This window comes from Copadichromis virginalis, linkage group LG1, assembly GCF_057382275.1.
Source record: "Copadichromis virginalis isolate Kocher_CV1m ecotype Utaka linkage group LG1, C_Virginalis_male_GT1.1, whole genome shotgun sequence".
Classification (NCBI taxonomy): domain Eukaryota; kingdom Metazoa; phylum Chordata; class Actinopteri; order Cichliformes; family Cichlidae; genus Copadichromis; species Copadichromis virginalis.
Genome location: NC_140618.1, coordinates 32,242,577 through 32,248,576, shown reverse-complemented (window position 1 = coordinate 32,248,576; position 6,000 = coordinate 32,242,577).

The window sequence follows — 6,000 nt, the reverse complement described above, 5'->3', positions numbered from 1 at the left end:
TTCATAATAATAATAATAATGAATAGGATTTATATAGCGCTTTACAATGCCACTATTCATTCACATTCACACACTGGTGGAGGCAAACTACAGTTGTAGCCACAGCTGCCCTGGGGCAGACTGACAGAAGCGAGGCTGCCATATCGCGCCATCGGCCCCTCTGGCCAACACCAGTAGGCGGTAGGGGAAAGTGTCTTGCCCAAGGACACAACGACCAGGACAGAGAGCCCGGGGATCGAACCGGCGACCATCCGGTTACAGATACGCTTCCCAACCCCCTGAGCCACAGTCGCCCCGACTGTGCTATTATCACAGTCATGAGACTAAAGTCATCTCACTGTGATAATGTAAACATAATACGGCCAATATTATAGTATTGTCAGATTATTATGATATATATATATATTTATTTATTTATTTATTTATTTATTAGGGGTGCAACGATACACAAAATTCAAGGTTCGGTTCGATATTTTTTCGATACAAAAAAAATGTTTATGCCTTTTTAATTTGTCATTTATTAAAATTATAAATATATATTTTAACTCAAAAGTACAGTTTTTAAATTTAACCCTAACCCTTGTGCGTGTATCTGATTGAGGAATCACTCATCTTTGGAAAAGAGAGTTTATTACAGAGAAATGGCTCTTTCCAAAATAAAAGCTATACTATACGCTTCTTCTGGGCTATATTCTCAGCAGCATATTAAACATATCAGGTCCCCATAAGGAGAATCATGTGCTAACGGCTGTCTAAATGACTCGGGTAAAGTTTGTAGCATGCATGCTTGTCGTTTTTGTCTGCTTCCACTTGTCTTTGCACTAGGATGATGTAAATGTGCAGTCATATTCATTGTGTTCCGACTAGTGCTTTCAGGTTAATCTCGTTGAAATGACCTTAACGCCACAACACGGCAAATCTCCGTTAACGAGCTACCCCTGATCGCCCCGTGCATGGGGCTAGACGGCCAACACGTTAACGAGCTAACTGCGCTAACACACTAGTTCCCACCCATGTAATTAAGCATTGCGTGGCACATCCAACATACTGTTTTACTTTAGTCCATGACGCGCTTACCTTCAGGGTCATACGTCACATGAAAACCAAAGCCGAGCTAGGAATTGTGGGATATATGGGACCACGAAGCGTCCACCGGACCACGCTTGATATTTGGGGAAATCGACGCCGCATTTGGAGTATGCATTTGAAGTACACTTCAAGTCGGGACAGCCGTTGTCGCGTGGCGGTGACGTAATCACACTTAAAATGCTTAAAATACACTTATTTTCAAAAGTAATTAATTACTTAGTTACTTAGTTACTTTTTAAAAACACGATTTACAACCTGAATAGGTGATAAAGCGATAGATCTTTCAGCCCAATTCTACTTTTTCTACATAATCCATCAAAATGTAAACAAACAAAAAAAATGTAATCAAATGGAAAGGTCCCTTTTTAAAACTTGTTTTTTTTAGTTTTAATCTTTTAACTTTATGCATCAAGCAAAAACTTAATTATATGCAACATTCTCTGACTGGAAGAAATTTGTTTAATATTTAAACCTATTTTCTGCACATTCCAGCACATAATTTTTTTTGTGTGTGTGTTTACAATCACTCTTTCAAATAGATGCAAGTAAAACACAGCAGAAAATAAATAAAATCAAAGACTAGCAGTCATTTTGCTCTATTTTCACCTGTAAAGCAGGAGTTGGGTAGGCGGAGGTTTACCCTGGTGCAGGTGTGCCGCGGCGGTCAGTGGAAGAATCCGCGAGTTTCTCTGTGAGTTTCCCATTACGTCGTTGCGCACTCGGCGCTTGCTTGGAAGTTTAGGGGGTTTTTTCGCTGTAAAAAGAAGTTTTCTTCCCACGCACAATGGACACTAATGTTTTTGTCACTTTTTATGGAATCAAACTCAAAGGTCAGTACTTCCACGCTTTAAACGCTGCACGCTCATACTCTCTCCCCACTCGATATATGATCCATTGTTGATCTGCACACAGCTGTTGCCACGAACGTCGCACTTGCCTACGTCACTGCCATGAGACATTCTCGCTGTCATGGTCTGGGTGGGTACCTGCAGGTCTCCAACAGTGGCTCCTCCTCCTTTAGGCGGAGTTCGGTTGTTCCTCCCTGGCTGACCACCTGTGGGCAATTATTCCGGCAGTTTATCAGACCTGCGCACTTAACCGTTCATCGCCTGAGTATCTGCTATCCCCATGTTAGTCAAGTGGAGTGTGATTGCTCTGTCCAGAACCCGTGTGACGACTTACCTGTTCTTCTTGTTCTCAGAGGTAGCTCCTGGAGTGGAGGTCTTGTCTTCCTCCTCCCTGCTTTCCTGGACCTGGGCCCCCTGCTGCTGATACGACGTTGCCTGCCGGCCCACCACTCACTTGCCTGCCTCCCCACGTCTCGACCGCATCCGGGCCTTCTGCCCTACCTGTCCCCTCCACCTGAAACCAAGTAAAGCAACTTAGTTTAACTGTTGAGGATCGTTGATTGTCTGCTGGATCCCACTGACTATGATCTCCTCTCATTACAGTGCCGCGGCCCCTTCATAGTCCAGTTTCCACCTCCCCGCTGCCTCTGCTGTTCAGCTGCCTCCTAGAATTGTCTAGGTCACCCTTAGTTACCTTAGGTTATCCTACGCGCCACTAGTGTGGTGGCGTCGTTTTGCTTTCGTTTGTGGGGGGGAATAAATCCTTTGTTCTCTTACCGTCTCGCTTCCGGGTTGGTTTCTGCACCTGTGTCCATCTCTCGTGCTGCTGGGCCGTGACAGTATACTCAGGCCAGTTTTATGGACACAGCAGACCCGGCCCGTGTAGCGATAAGTAAGCAGGGGGCTATCATCGGTAGTCACGAACAGACACTGCAGTACCTACTCGCTCAAGTACACACGCTCACAGACGAGCAGGCTAAAATGCAATCTGACATTCAGTCCCTTCAGCCCTCGGCGGAGTCAGAACCCGCCGCCAGTAGCTCAGCTCAGCCCGCTCCGATGGCGCCTTTACCACAGCCCTTGGCAGATCCCGAGCCCCAGTGAGGTCACCTGTTTCACGACGCAGCTTCCCCGGAGCCAGAGCCGTACGCAGGTGACCCGGGGGCCTGTAGTGGTTTTCTTTTACAGTGCGAGCTGGCGTTTGGGCATTCGCCCCGCTCTTTCGTTTCAGACACAGTTCGAGTTTCCTATATAATAGGTAAACTGCGCGACAGAGCCCTGAATTGGGCCGAGGCATACCTGAGCGTACACCCATTGCCGACTTGTAGCTATGATGCTTTTCTTGGCGAGTTCAAGAAGACTTTTGCTCACCCCATCTCGGTGGGCAGTGCGGTTTGGCGGCTGTTAAATCTCCGTCAGGGTCGCCGTAGCATCGCGGATTACTTGATTGACTTCCGCACTGCCGCAGCGGCAGTCGGCTGGCCCGAGAAGGCCCTTCAGGGAGTCTATTCGCAGTCGCTAAACGAGGACATGAAGGACCAGCTAGCGTCCCGAGACGAACCAGTTACGTTCGAGGAGTTAGCCTCGGTCACGCTTCGCATTGACAACAGACAGCGGGAGCGTGAGAGGAACTCCAGTACCCGTCGGCCAGTGCGGCGTGCGTCCCCGGTTTACATTCCTCCGTCACCACTTCCGGTTCTGCCGTCGGCCACAGTCGCTGGGGAGAGGACTGAAGCGGAACCGGAACCCATGCAGCTCGGGCGATCCCGGTTATCCCCGCAAGAGAGGGAGAGGCGACGTCGCTCTCGCTCGTGTTTTGTGGTTCCGCAGAGCATTTTATTTCCACCTGTCCAGAGAAGGGAAAAGGAGACGCCCGCCGGTAGGTCCGGGGATACGGGTGGGCGGTACCAGTAGTGATTCTAAGCCCCGTTTTTTGTTGCCGGTTACGCTCTTGCTCGGGTCCGCAACCCACACGTCCCGGGCATTAATCGATTCGGCGCTGAGCAGAGCCTCATTGATAAGAAATTAGCCAAGCAGCTGAATATTCTCCTGTTTGAGTTGGAGTCTAGCATCCCAGTTACAGCACTAGATAACCAAGTTTTCTCTCACATCACTCACCGCACCGCACCGATTACTATAGTCACCTCAGGAAACCATAGAGAGAGGCTCCCCTTCTTGACGTTCCACTCCTCCAGCATTCCCTTTATCCTTGGTTTCACCTGGCTAAAACTACATAACCCTCATCTGGACTGGGCAGAAAGTTATAAGTTGGAGCCCATTTTGCCACGCCAATTGTCTCGTCTCAGCCCCGCCGTCTGCCATTGTCGAGCCCGCACGTGACGAAAGCGCCAACATAGACCTTTCTGTTGTACCTTTGGTATACCACGACCTAAGGGAGGTCTTTAACAAAGACAAAGCTCAGTCACTACCCCCGCACAGACCATATGACTGTGCCATTGAATTGTTACCGGGCTCCACCCTACCCACAAGCCGCCTTTACAATCTGACATAACCCGAGAAGACAGCCATGGAGAAGTACATAAAGGATTCTCTGGCAGCGGGCACCATCAGACCCTCCTCCTCGCCTGTAGGGGCCGGATTTTTCTTTGTCGGTAAGAAGGACGGCTCGCTCCGTCCCTGTATTGATTTCAGGAGGCTTAATGACATAACCATAAAAAACAAATACCCCTTACCGCTGATCAGTTCCGCCTTCGAGCCGCTTCACGGTGCCTCCATTTTCACTAAATTAGACCTCAGAAACGCATATCACCTCGTCAGAATCAGTAGGGGGGCCAGTGGAAAACCGCTTTTAACACTCACTTGGGGCACTTTGAATATCTAGTGATGCCCTTCGGTCTCACAAGCACCCCGGCGGTTTTTCAAAATCTAGTGAATGATGTACTGCGAGATTTCCTAGGCTGCTTCGTCTTCGTTTCTCTCGACGACATCCTGATTTTTTCCAAAGACCTGGAGGAACACCAAACGCATGTCCGAGCCGTGTTGCAACGGTTGCTGGAGAATAAACTGTACGTTAAGGCGGAGAAATGCGAATTCCACTCTCCTTCCGTCTCATTCCTGGGCTACGTCCTCGCGGGGGGGCAGGTGAAGCCAGACCCGGCGAAAATAACGGCAGTCGTGCAATGGCCCATTCCAACGTCCCGGAGGCTTCTGCAGCGCTTCTTGGGCTTCGCAAACTTTTACCGCCGCTTCGTCAGGAACTATAGCCAAGTGGCAGCACCACTGACCCGGCTGACGTCTCCAAAGCTTCCTTTCATTTGGAGCCAGGAAGCAGGAGCGGCTTTTTCCAAGTTAAAGGCACTGTTTACCTCGGCGCCGGTTTTAATTCACCCCGACCCCGGGAAGCTGTTTATACTTGAGGTGGATGCGTCTGACGTCGGGGTAGGGGCGGTGTTGTCTCAGCGCTCTGGCACGGCGTCCAAACTCCACCCGTGCGCTTTTTTTCCCCGTCATTTATCGCCCGCTGAGAGGAATTACGACGTGGGGGATAGGGAACTGTTGGCCGTGAAGCTGGCCTTAGAGGAGTGGCGGCACTATCTCGAGGGAGCGGAACACCCATTCATAGTGTGGACTGATCACAAGAATTTGACTTACCTTCGTACAGGCACGGGGCCTCCAGACCGTCCCGAAAGCAGCCCGCTCCAAAGTGATCGACTGGGTCCACAAGGGGAGATTTTCCTGTCATCCAGGGGGCGTGCAGACAAGTGTGCTCATCAAAAGGTATTTCTGGTGGGGGTCTATTGATAAAGATGTCAAAGAGTATGTGGCCGCCTGCTGCATTTGCGCTAGGGGCAAATCTAACACGCAACGCCCGGCTGGGTTGTTGCAGCCTCTCTCTATTCCACGGCGTCCCTGGTCGCATATTTCTTTGGATTTTGTTACTGGTCTACCAGTTTCTTCTGGCAAGACCACAATCCTCACTGTGATCGACAGGTTTTCCAAAGCAGCTCACTTCATTGCTCTGGACAAACTCCCCACATCCACTGAAACTGCTAATCTGCTAGTCGACCATGTGTTCAGGCTGCACGGGATACCCACGGAGATC